This window comes from Pogona vitticeps, chromosome 1 (assembly GCF_051106095.1).
Source record: "Pogona vitticeps strain Pit_001003342236 chromosome 1, PviZW2.1, whole genome shotgun sequence".
Lineage (NCBI taxonomy): Eukaryota > Metazoa > Chordata > Lepidosauria > Squamata > Agamidae > Pogona > Pogona vitticeps.
Window position 1 is genome coordinate 267,281,333 of NC_135783.1, and position 12,727 is coordinate 267,294,059.

At 40.5% G+C, this 12,727-nt stretch overlaps 1 protein-coding gene across 15 annotated transcripts in view; it reads left to right on the top strand.

The window, feature by feature from the left end:
- Nucleotides 1-1,910: 1,910 nt before the first annotated feature.
- The window catches only part of TEAD1 (TEA domain transcription factor 1), a 222,686-nt gene continuing 211,869 nt past the window's right edge, over nt 1,911-12,727 (top strand). For 7 of the 15 annotated variants that reach the window (XM_072985780.2, XM_072985789.2, XM_020797223.3 and 4 more), the window contains exons 1-2: nt 1,925-2,312; nt 3,228-3,373. The gene's annotated coding sequence lies outside the window, so the exon portion shown is untranslated. Of the gene's footprint in view, nt 2,313-3,227; nt 3,374-4,084; nt 4,146-5,369; nt 5,456-12,727 lie in introns of those variants that run through there. The other 8 variants (XM_072985783.2, XM_078383966.1, XM_078383970.1 and 5 more) reach the window with 5 other exon arrangements.

Genomic DNA, 12,727 nt, shown 5'->3' on the forward strand with positions numbered 1-12,727 from the left:
AGAGTTAGAGCAACATCGACCTTAGCCTACACTTAAGCAGTAAGCTGTTGAAGACACAACAGATGGACAACATCAACTTGGTTCTAAAGAGAGGCTGGCACAAGTTCCCAAGACCCAACAGGAGAATGAATTCAAGCCCAGGTCTCCAAGAATAATGTACTCAGGAGTTTGAAAAATGGAGACCCAGCATTTTTCCTAGGCCTGTTTCACTCTCAAACTGGGAAATACTTCCAAGACAGAGTTTGGTACACACATTGAGTTCATGTTTCCTATGTAGGTTGCTTTGGTGGAAGGATGCATCCCATCTCATCAAGTGCTGCACTTTTTTCATAATTTCTATTCCGCTAGTAAAAATTGCTCAGTGTGTTCTTAACCTGTGGTGACTTTGTGAGATCCATCATACTAAATAGTTTTAACTTTTCTGTATAAATGGGTTTTTAAAAGGGTATTGTATCACCTTAAAGTTGAACCAATTCTACTGTGTTTCCCTGAAAATAAGACACAACAAAGTAACACACTACTTCCTAGAAATGACCATGTTTTCGCCAAAATAAGACAGGGTCTTACATTAATTTTTGCTCCAGAAAATGCATTAGGGGTTATTTTCAGGGGATGTTTTATTTTTTTTCATGGACAACAATCTACATTTATTCAAAGACAGTCATGTCATCTTCTGGTTGCTGCACAATGGAGGGTGGAATTTCACTTACTAGTATTCCATCTTGAAAGTCAGTGCCATATACAGGCTATTGCACAGGAACTCTATTACAACATAGTTCTTGTTAAGGGTGAGGAATTGTCACAGTTAACAGAACAGAGTAAGATGCTGCTGTTACATGACTGTTGTTTTCCTATCCAAAAGGCTTTGCTCTTGGGTCGGCCACTGACAAAGAGCTGGTGAACAAGGTGCCCTCCGCGTCACTCCTCTCTCTCTTTTCCTCCAGAAGTTGTGGGGAGTGAACTGAAGACATTTTTGGTCGCTATAATCTCGAAGAAGTGCATATCTGGAGGAGGGAAACAGCTTTTCTCCCCCCTCAAAAAGAAAGCATAAGGAAAGACACAATATAAGAGTCTCACGCCTGAAGCAAAATGCAGAAGTGTACCGGTTTCCACACTTGCATGAAAAAGAAAAGAATCCTCTGAAAACCTTGTGCCTCCTTATACAACTCCTGTCAAAGTAGGCTGCCGTTCCTTTTCATTTGGGTGACTAATTATTACAAATGGGGACGGGGCCAGAAGGCCACCTTTTTTTGCCCATTTATTTTGTGTGTGCGTGTGCGTGTGTGTGTGTGCGTGCGTTTTGTTTAAGTGAGCTGGCACGGCTTCCTTCCTTTTCTTCCTCTCCAATTTCCTGCGCGAAGGAAAGCGAGCCAGTCCTCAGAGAGAGGCAAAAGGCGCGCGCGCCAACCCAGCCCCAGAAAAGTTTGCATCAGCCGGCTCGCCTGCTCTCTCTTCTCTCTCGCCCCCCCCCCAGCCTTGGGCGCCGAAATCCCAAGCCGGCTGCCCGCGTCTCCCTTTCCCCTCCAACGGGAATCGCAGCAGCTGGAGCCTCGCTCTGGGTGTGCCAAGCCACCTCCGCTCCGCCCGGGCGATTGTGCCTCGGCATGTGAGGAGGATCTCATTTCAGAGCCGCACTCTAGCCTCGCGGCCGCTCCTCAGGTGACTCTCGGTGACCTCTCTTCCCTCCTCCTCCTCCTCCTCCTCCTCCTCTTCCCCCTCCCCCATGTGATCTGATCTCCCTCCAGAAACTCCTCCTCCTCCTCCCCCCCTCCGCCCCTTCCCTCAGAGTGCTCCCTCCCCCTCCCCGGACTTTCCTATGAGGTCACCAGCTGCTCCCTGGCTCCTCCCCCTTCATCCCCTGGCTGTGGCGGGCCGTGGCTCCGCCTCCCCGGTCGAGTCCGCTCCTCGCGTTCATTTCATTCCTCTTCTCATTCCGAACATTCTTAGCATCGCTTGCGCCGCACAAGCCCCTTCGAAAGCCCAGCCCGCCCTGCCACCGCCGGTTTTGGGGGCAGTAACTAATCACTTGAAGGGCTTCAATAATCCCGCAAGCCAACGCACTGTAGAGCCCAAGACGCACGCACATACACACTGCGATTAAAAAAAAAATAATAGTACAATTTTTTTTGGAGGAAAAAAATATTTTTTTTAAAAAAAACCGTAACAAACAACAATAACAACAACAGCAAGCAAAACCCCAAGGCTAGAACATTTAAAGCAAGCAAAAGTTCCCCCCGGGGGAAGCTGGAAGAAGTTTGCAATTGAATTGCAAAAGACTGGTGGTGTTTGCAAAGGTGGGGAGTGGAGTGGAGGTAAGTTTTGTGCGGTTGTGTGTCGTGTGTGCGTGCGAGCGTGTGAGGGGCGCGCGGTGGCTGGAGGGAGCTGTTTTCTCCACAATTTCTCTTGGCTTTGTGTGGCTGGCAGGGAAAAAGGCGGTGGGGGCGCTTGTCCTCTGTTATTGACTTGGGAGGCTCAGGTCGGTGGCCCCTCTCCCCCCTTCCCTTCCCCCCCCCCTTCTCAATCTCCGCAGGTGATCTGGGGAGGTGAGTTGGGGGGAAAGAGGGAGAGAGAGAGAGAGAAAGGAGAAGGAGAAGAAGGGAAGGAAGGAGTGTTGCGAGATGGACGCGGGGAGGGAGGACTTGTTGCCCGCGGAGTTTGGGCCGCTTTGGGGGGGGGATCGGAGCCCGAGCTGCAACAGGCGGCCGTTCCGCTCGCTCCCTCTCTCTCTCTTCCCCCCCCCCCTCGCCTTGCTGTTGCTGCTTTCATTTAGTTGCCTGAGTCACGGCTTCGCAGCCTGGGGTGCGTGCGCGCGCGGGCGCGCACACACACACACCCTTGCATCCAAGCCTCGTAGCAAGCACTCATCGGCTCGCGCGCCACCGCGCGCGCGCACCCGCACACAAATCTTTGGCATTTTTCACATTTTTTTTTTTTTTTGCCAAGAAGGGCTAAGTTGGGAGCAGCTCAGGCCTTGAGAAGTAAAACGATCCCTTGAGTTTCTCTTCCTAGTGGCGAGCTTTAGAAAGTGGCTGGAGCTGAGATTGGGCTGGGTCAAAACCTCACACACCCCCCCCCCCGCAAAGAGCTTTGACTTTTTGATCTTGGTTTTCTTGCTTTTAATCTTCCCACCCCACCTCTTCTTCTTTTTTTTTTAAAGCCCCCCTCCCTTTCCCAGTTAAAGATGAAAGAAAGAATGTTCTCTTTTGCTGCTTCTTTGCTTTCTCCAGAGCTGCTGCTGCTGCTGCTGCTACTGCGGGTTAATTGCACATTGAAGTGGAAAATTTTCCGGAGTCAGCAGAAACATTGTATCCAAAAAAGACAAAGTCGCAGTTCCAACCAAACGAGGAGCTTGTCCCTGGAAAACTTCCTTTCGGTAGGAACCCTAGGCTTATTTCTCTCGCCCTCCCGAACTTTTGAAAAAGATCTTCAAACCCCCCCTCCCCGCTCACCGCCCATGAATGGGGCTACAGCCTAAAGGGGGAGGGAGTTGTACTAGCCTTTGTTCGCAAAATTCACACTTTGAAAGCGAGGAAGTCCCCTTACATGGGGGTGGGGGAGGAGAAATTAGTTTATCAAAATCCCAAGCAAAACACAGGAAACTGGAGAGGTCGGCCTCAGCCAAACTCAGCCTCTCATTTTCGAAAACACACCGTCCTGGATTTCAACTTAATGGATTAACTTAGTCCTGAATGATGTCACAGCATAAAAATATTTTTGAAACAATGAAAATACCAGCCACCTGTGTTTCTCAGGAGAGTTCTGAACCGATTAGAACCAAGTGCCTGGCTTTTGATTTGAGAGACATGAAAAGTGAGGCGCTCTATAAATGTCTCAAAAACTTTATTAAGCAGGCATGCTTCGTATTGTCTGGCTGGAAGCGGTATGCATGTGAATGTATTAGTGACACAATATGGATGGAAATCTTTTCATTGTTGAACAATTCCTAGATTTGAAAACAAAGCATATTACATCTGATTAACCCTGTTTGACTTGGAAGTGTGATAATTACAGATTCTGGTTTCATTTGGCTTGAGGGGGGGGGGAGAAAGAGTTTAGTCAAAACTCATTAGTGGCACCCCACATTCTCCGTGCTGATAAAGCTGAAGGAAGATAACATTCTTAGGCTGTAGCTTTTCAAGTGAAGGGTAAGCATCAAGCCAGAAGACCACTTGGGGAGAGAGAGAGAAGTTACCATTTTTTCAGAGTTTACTGGGCATTTTCTCTTGATATGTAAATGTTCAGATAGTGAGCAATAACTATATAAAATGGAACAGCAACACGAATAGTCACTGAAAACATGCTCTTTTCTTTCTCTCTTTCTTTCTTTCTCTCTTTCTCTCTTTCTTTCTTTCTTTCTTTCTTTCTTTCTTTCTTTCTTTCTTTCTTTCTTTCTTTCTTTCTTTCTTTCTTTCTTTCTTTCTTCTCCTTCTCCTTTTTTTTTGTAATGTATTCCTAAACTTGGAATGGTTGCCTTTGAGTACATAGTGCATTGCCATCTCTATAAATAGTGGGGGAATACCAGAGCAAAAACATTAGACTGTATTCATGGTGCTTGCTGGAGAGATTTCCAAATAATCCAGGGGGAAGTGTTATAAACTGCCTTGTTTCTTGTCCCAGTACTGTATATGTTCCAAATGGAACGTTGAAAATTTATAACTTGCATCAAAAAGGTGAAGAGAAACAGTTCAGACTAGTTTTAGAAGTTTTTTTCCCCCAAAGGAATTGCCTTTTGGAAGGAATTCTGTTGGCATTTTCACAGCTTTTCACAAGTGACTTCATATTAATTTTCATTTCAGTGCATGCTTCTACTGGATTGATGTGTTGATAAAATATCACTGATAATTTGGGGTTGCTGATTACATTAAATGGTATAGGTGCAGGGAAAGGTATCAAATAGCTGGTACACATTTTTAGCAACATAAATCTGACCATTGTAATGGATTTCAGTCCCCCCATTCTTTGTATGTGGAATTTTATTACGATAATATTGGGGCAAGAGTATCTTCTTGTTAGATGTACTTAGTAATAAAAATAGCTTTAGATGTCCAGTTCTGCCAAAGCTCTGAAAAGCAAATGAATCACATGAAATGTCTTCATATTTAGTACCAAAATCTGGGATGTGTCCACTAAATGTAACACAGGGAGGAGACTAGAATGAAATGTTGTATTTATATGGAGTTTTTGGAAGAGCAGCATATCTGTTAGTGAAGTTTTGTAAACAGTAGAGAAGAACAGTCGTAACAAAAGTGAGAACTGATTTCTTGGTGAATCCCAACTGGAAGATTGTGTGTGTGTGTGTGTTTGAAGATCATATGTATGTGTGTGAGAGAGAAAGCTGTTGTAATGCTTTGAAAATAGCTCCCCCCCCCCCCCCGGCTCCTTTTGCTTGGATGGTAAACTAGGTCTAGGAAGAAACATAGTTTCCTTTGCTAAAGAAGATTGAGCTCAATAACTTGTAGGTAGAAATACGTATATAATAGCAAATGTGATTCTGTAGTTAACATTTCAGCAAGTCAGTTCTGCTCTGCAAATCCTGTTTATTTTATTCTTTTTAATTTTGCATTTTTTGCATTTGTTGTTTTCTAAAGGTTATAGAGCAGGACAGTCAATATTCTGATTATTCAGGAGCGGGAAATATTAAAAGTGACTAAGGGCACAGTATAAAATCTCTTTTATGTGATGAAAAGTTGAAAGCTGAAAATTCTGTTTGTTGTTTTGTAGCAAAATGCAATTAAATAACATAGTATAGCTGTGTAGTTTGTGCTTTCTGTGAAAATAAGTGCCCTAATTTAAAACTGGTTGGATTTCTCTCCAGAATGTAGAATGTTGTACCTTGCTTGGATTTTAAAAAGACATTAAGAAATAGGTGTCTTAAGCTATGTACGCTTTTTCTTTTTAAAAAAGCAAAACAAAAATCATGCTGCTTAAAATATTTCCTTTTTTTAAAAAAATAAATGAACTGGAAAGCTTTGCAGTATGGTATTATATTTGAAACATGCAGAACTTGGCACCTAGAGTTACTTCATTCATTTTGGACTGAAAGATTTGTTGCATTAAATGCTGCTGTTAAAGTGATCTCTCTGTGTGTGTTCTTGCGCACACATGTATGTATGGTCATGTGACCAGAACTTTGAGATGGTAATTAGATAAAATTGTAGAATATTGTGGCTCTTAAAGAATGTATGCCATGGCTTGGAGTTGTGAACAATATTTATAGTGTCACTTAGTTATACTTTGCGAAAAACTTGGTCCCTTTATACATGCCATTCTACACAGAGCTGCAGATTTGAAAGTAAATTAACTCCTAGACTTTGTACCAGCATGGCCTTCAAAAGGGATTTGAACCATTGTAACTGACAGTAGCAAAGGGAGAAATAACTTCTTACAGTATCTAAAGATATACAAATAATAGTTCAAATATAACTCCTGAGGCTCTGGATTGGGGTACAATTGGAACACTTTCTGAAAAAGTTTGTAGTTTTTGCACTGTCTGATTATTTTTTTAGCTTTAAATTATTTCCAGCGAGCACGACTAGTACTGTATACCTAACACTCAGGACTAAATGTATTGACTAAGAATTCTGCAGTGTGATACCTTTTTGTTTTCGTTTTTTGGTTCAGTTTAGGCTACTGTAGAAGTTATGAACTGTGCCATATTTAAAAATGTGAAAATGATATATTTCCCACAAACGCCTAGTGACACTAGTTCTCATGGAGTTCTTGACTTTGTGTGGGATATGTTCAGTGCAACATTTTGTTGATCCAAATGTCCATGCAGATTGCCATCCCTCTCAAAAGCTAATTAGACAGTTTTGAGGTCCATATGGGGATGTACAATCAGATACTTCATTAGAAAGAGGGTATGGAAGTATCTTTCCTGACAGTTGGAAAATTTACTTTTAAAAATCATGAATAAGTCTTGGGAAATAACAAAGTTCTATAAATTTCTGTCACAGTCTCGTTTTTGTGTATGTTTTTACAAATGATTGTGAATCATTATAATATTGGTTTGTAAGAGAAGCAAAAGCACAAGAAAACTAACTTACATGTTCTGGAGCCTTTAATTTTGTATTTACATGACTGTGTAACACCCCTATATTGCTGGTGTGATATAATGGCTTGTGATGTGAAGTTGAATTGATGTAACCATTGATATGCCTTGTCCTGGCAGACATTTGCTGCTGCTGTAGGGTTTAAGATATGGCTGCTAGGAACTTGCCTCATGATGCTGCTTGGAATAGAAATACTTGTGTGTATGTTTGAGTGTGTGTGTTTTCCTTAAAGGACACATTCAGCATAGTGGTGATGAGGTTATGAAATCCTCATTTAATTTTGGTGTGTGTGTGTGTGTGTGTGTGTGTGTGTGTGTGTGTGTGTGTGTGTGTGTGTGTGTGTGTGTGTGTGTGTGTAGGGTTAGGAATATGCATCTTTTCTGAAAAATAATCTTCAGTATTAAACAGCTATACTGCTGAGTGAATGTATTAACAAATAACCATCGGTAAAATCAAAGACATGTTGCATGTTTCTTCATAGTATATCTTTTTCACACGAGTGTTCCAAGGAACCTTATTTTTAAAGTAACTTCTGTATGCATTTATTGGAAGTGATTTTTTTTTTACTAATTTACAGCTTAGAAATAATTGAACAGAAAATTGTTGATTGCTTGGATCATGATAACATAAAAAGAAAAGACAAACCCTACTGTCTCAGTGGATTGACAGTCTAAATTTTGGAGGGGGGAGAGCAGCTGAAAGAGGGTCAGGAAGAGAGGGATAGGGCTCGGAGGAGGGCCAAATGTGAGCAAAAATCATTATGTATGCTTAAGGCACTTAAAATTTATTTCTATTGAAGAAAGAGGGTTAGGAGATTTACAGTGCAATCCTCTGCAGTGCAGTAGGACCCACAGATGAGTAGGTGAAATAGACATCTTAGGAAGACTGGATTTTGAGTAGGAATTTGAAGGAAGGGAGAAATTGTTGATATCGAAACCTTCCACATGCCATTGAAAGAGTGTTTAAAGATTTCCCGTTTCCTTTTTGTATCTGATCAAATAAAATCAAACACCTGTGACTTCTTGATTCATTGCTTCTCTTCCTACTCATTGTCACAAAGTGAATGTTGTTTCTGCCTCCCCCCAATTTTGCACATGCAGGTGGCCTTCTTACAGTTGGAAGGTTTCCTCATGTATAAATTTGATTTGCACGCATAAAACTGGTTAATATTCTTTTCCAAACTGGCACCTCATTTTTTTTTATTTTTTTGAGAGGAATCATCTAGAACCCCAAAATATTCCTGGGACCAAAAGTCAAGACATTATTAGTAGCATTATTAAAATTCAATTGCTTGGGAACATAAAAGCATTGACTAATGCTGTTGTGTTTTTTTTTAATTGGTACAGAAACTGAAAATTGCTACTAATGATGGGAAATGTTAATTATGTAAGAACATATTGAATTTATATTCTCTATAGCAAAACCTTTTTTAAAATGGATCAGTTGCACTGCCTTTTATGCACACAGTTTTTTAATTACTATAACTCAGTACAGTACTGGTTTTTGGAATGAGTTCAAGGTGCAATCTCAACTTAACATGAAAGGAATCCCAAAAGATAAGACAACAATGTTAATAGGTTTAGTTCTTTAGGAAAGCTAATTCTCCTATATTTTCTATTTTTGGCAGGCAGTGTTACAGCAGAGATGTCTTGATATCTCTATCTTACTCCTCCCTTTACTTAGTTGATTAGGTTTTTATTATCAAAATAAGTATGTCAGGTAATAAAAATTTAAATGTAACAGACTGCGACTTGGGAAGATTGTGTAGGTTCACACAACTTTTGATAGGCTGAGTTTTTGTACTGCCACTGAAAGATGTTTTGGGAATAAATACAGCATAAAAAATCTTTATGATTCTGCAATGTAAACCAGATGTGAATCTGTCACTTGTACAAAAGCTGAACTATAAATCATTCATTCTTATCTATATAAGTATTCACACCTTGCCTTTATGATATTAGATAGGGCTGTAAATTCCAAACCACTCTTATGTTCAAAAGGATCTTGCACAAGAAGATAATAACTTCCATTTTGTTTAAACTGGAACGATCTGTTCACAGGATTTGTCTGTATTGTAAGGAATCAAAGCATTAAGTCAGTTTATGTATTGGGTTTCGTGCTGAAAATGAAAAGTTATTATTTTTTTTAAAAAAATTGTGTTTCATTCTCCACTACTGTACACATGACATTGCTAAAATGCAAAGAAAACCCCAGTGAAAGAAAATGACTTCATTTGAGCTGGCACTTAAGAGCAGAATTCACTTCCCCAGTGCTGAAATAAAAGAAGTGTTTTAAATAGCCACTCCCCTAAGCCAGAGTGTTTTGAGAGAAGCTCATTGTCTTGCTTTGAGCTCTAGCAGTTTGTCTGCCTCTGTTAACTCTCCCAAACCAGACAGCTCCCTTTCGAAAGTTGACATCTGGTTTACTCTTTGTTCACCTGTTTTTTTTTAAAATGCAAATAGACATGCACGCCATTGCCCCAAAGCTCTGGGTGTGTGTTGTGGGGGGGGGGAGAGGGGGGAGGGAGATGGCTGCTCACAGTTTTGTCAAGTAGTGCTTCCAGTAAAAGTCTGCAGTAGCCTATTGTTATGCTAGCAACAGGGAACAGAAGTTGTGGCACCATATGGCTAGTATCTCCTTCAGATAAGCTATCTGTTAATTTAGCTTATCGATAGCACTTTGATATGCTTTGTGTTTGACTCACCAACGGGCATGGCTGTTTCAGGTGTCCAATATTCTTCTAACATTACAGGAACCGTAGTTGCTCATTCAGTAAAAATGTTTATTTAATCTGAGTATCTGAACTATGTATTTTGTGTTTTGGAATTATTTTGCTGTTTAATTGTTGCCTTTCAGGGCAAACTCTTACTATGATAAGCGTTCCTCTCTCGTTTTCTTTCTGTTCTATGGAGACATGATAATTCAGATAGGAGATAGAACAGGAAATTATTGCCATGCTTAAATGACTTTGGGCATGAGCACTGTCCAGCATGGTGGGTCATTCTGGAATTCTTTCGATTCTCATGTATGAGATGCAGCTTGAATGAAAATGTCTGTCCCAGAAAGTTGTCAACTGAGTAAGTGAAAGTTGCATCATAATCTGATGCTTAGATTATACTTTGAAATGTAAGTCTATAAATTAGTCTTATCTGAAAGTAAATAGATGTTAAGAAGACTTTGTATAAAAGGCTGATTTTAATAGAGAACTGGCGAAGGAAGTTGACCACTAAGTGTATTAGGCTAAAGATGGAGGGTCAAAGTATGCCCAAAAGTTTACCTAAAACAATGAATATGGTATTTATATACCTTTGAAAAGTATTTAAAGGAGAAAGTTGTCTGTGTAATATTATTTATGGATTTAGCATAGAAACACAATTAAAACAGTGTAATGAAACACAGTGATCTGATCAATACATCTTAGTTTCCTTGGTTTCCCTATCGCTAACTTTACCTTAATTATGTAATCAGTTTGATTGGATGTCATCATGAGATGGCTAAAGTGCGCAGCTTTCTAAAAGGCAGCAGTGCTGATCTGTTTCAGCAGCAGCAGCAACAACAAAAAAGGGGTAAAGTCTTGCGGCACCTTTCAGACCAACATTTTCATTTCAGTGTGAGCTTTCATGATTTACCATCTACTTTTTCAGGCACAAGGAGGGTCATATCTCAGTGATTTCACGAGAGACACAATGGAGCAGAATTTCCCTTTGCTGCCCCTTTCTGTATTTCGAAGAAGAAAATATCACTTCTACTAGTCTTCCTCTCACATTCATTGAGTGCCCTTGGAATAGGATATTTCTGTGTTGGCCTTTGACTCTGGCAAACATTCATTGCCTCAGAGGCTGTCATCCACAGTCCTTTTCACCCCATCACTCTGCGGCCATTCTTGTTTAAAGTTACACACCATACTTCTGTCTTTCTTGCTTTGCTTGTCTTAACCTCCATCCTCTTTTTCCCCCGTTCCACTTTCTCTTAGCAGTTTTGTTATGTTCCTCTTCATTTTTTTCTCTTTTTGCACATTATTTTTTTCACTGCACCCCGTGTATCCCTTTTCATTCCCCAGGGTTTGCTTTCTTCTTCAGTAACATCTGTCACAAGAATTGTAGTTTTAAAAAACTGTAGTGTTTATCATCCTATATCCTACTAGCAGTTGCTGGTTTCTTCTCTGAAAATTATATCACCATACTAACTAGTATTCTTGATATGGGGTGGGAGGGGGCAAATCAACAAGTCTTTTTGTTTCAGTTATGAGAGAAGTTAGCTTCTCTCTTAACTGGTTCAGCCTGCTGTCTCTGTGCGTGTCTCCTGTTGAGCCCAGTAACCACATTTTCTAAATAGTTTTAGCCTATCTGAATGCTTAGTGAATTGGAGGAAACTGGGTCAGCTGTAGGAAATGTGTGTGTATGAGGCAGTAACAGAATGGATGTCTGGCTGTGGAAGAGTTAGAGCCCCCTTTTTCATAAAAAAGGAAGCAAGTAATTAAAAACTAATTTTGGATTACTAATCTAAGGAAGAAGAATTTGGAGAGAGCAAGGCTCGTGTCAGACAATATTTTAGAAAGCTGATGTGATAAGAATAGATCTTCCATGCAGTCTTATTGTCTTGTATTAATGCTCTGCCCAGACCCTTTCTCAGCCTGAGGGTAATCAGAATATTAACGTTTGTGTAACACTAGTATATTGCTGCCTTTAAAAAACAATTTAAAATATGTTGATGAAACCTCTCCTTTTTTTGGCTGTTTTATCATATTCTTAAGCAATCTGTGTGATTTATTAGGTTTAGGCAAAGTTTTCCTGAAAAAGAGTCTTTGCTATTCTATGTCAGGAAATTGGAGGGGACTTTTCAAAACAAGCACAATAATATGACGTTTTAATGTGTAGAAGTAGACTGCTGTTGGTCTGGGCATGCCTAAGGGTGTTGAACATGGCTGAAGTAACAACATTGATTTCAGTGTGATAGATACTGCTTTATATGGGTCAATTTGTCCAGGGAGGTTGGATCATTGAGGCGCCTGTGTGGATAATGTGCTTTTGTGCCCTGCTACTGGTGCAGCCTTGAATAAGTTGCATGGTTCCAGAGTGCCACCAGAAGGAGAGACTGTTAAAATGCTTCACTGTTCTTTATACCTAGAACATCTTGGGAAAGTTGCCAGACATCAGGAATGACTTGATGACACATAATTATTTATTATTATGCACTTGTATAAGATAAACTTAATCCAAGATCTTTTAAGACCTTTTGCTTCAAGTACAGTGAACACAGAGGAGAGGCAGGTTCCCTAAACCCATAAATGTGTTTATTTTATCATATGAAAACATCACTGTGTTTTTAGCTGTAGGTGCAGAGGACTCTATGCATTCAAGAATGCCAGGTAAACTGTTTTCATGGTCTTCTGAAAGGCAATGTATAGATGTATTTTGGAGTAATAGTCCAGGCAGTATCCAGTGGCAGATCTCTGCTGTTCGATCAGGAGAATCCAGGAGATGGTAATCGCCCACCTGCTGCAGCCTTTTGTGTGCCTCGAAACTCTGTTCTGGGGGCTGCCAAACACCATGGAACTTGTTTTCACTTAATATGGAAATATGGAAAAGGGAAGAAGGTTCCATTAGCAAAATCTTGGGTTTAGACAAATGAACATACACTAAATGGGTGATTCTCCCTCCGCTGGGCATTCATTG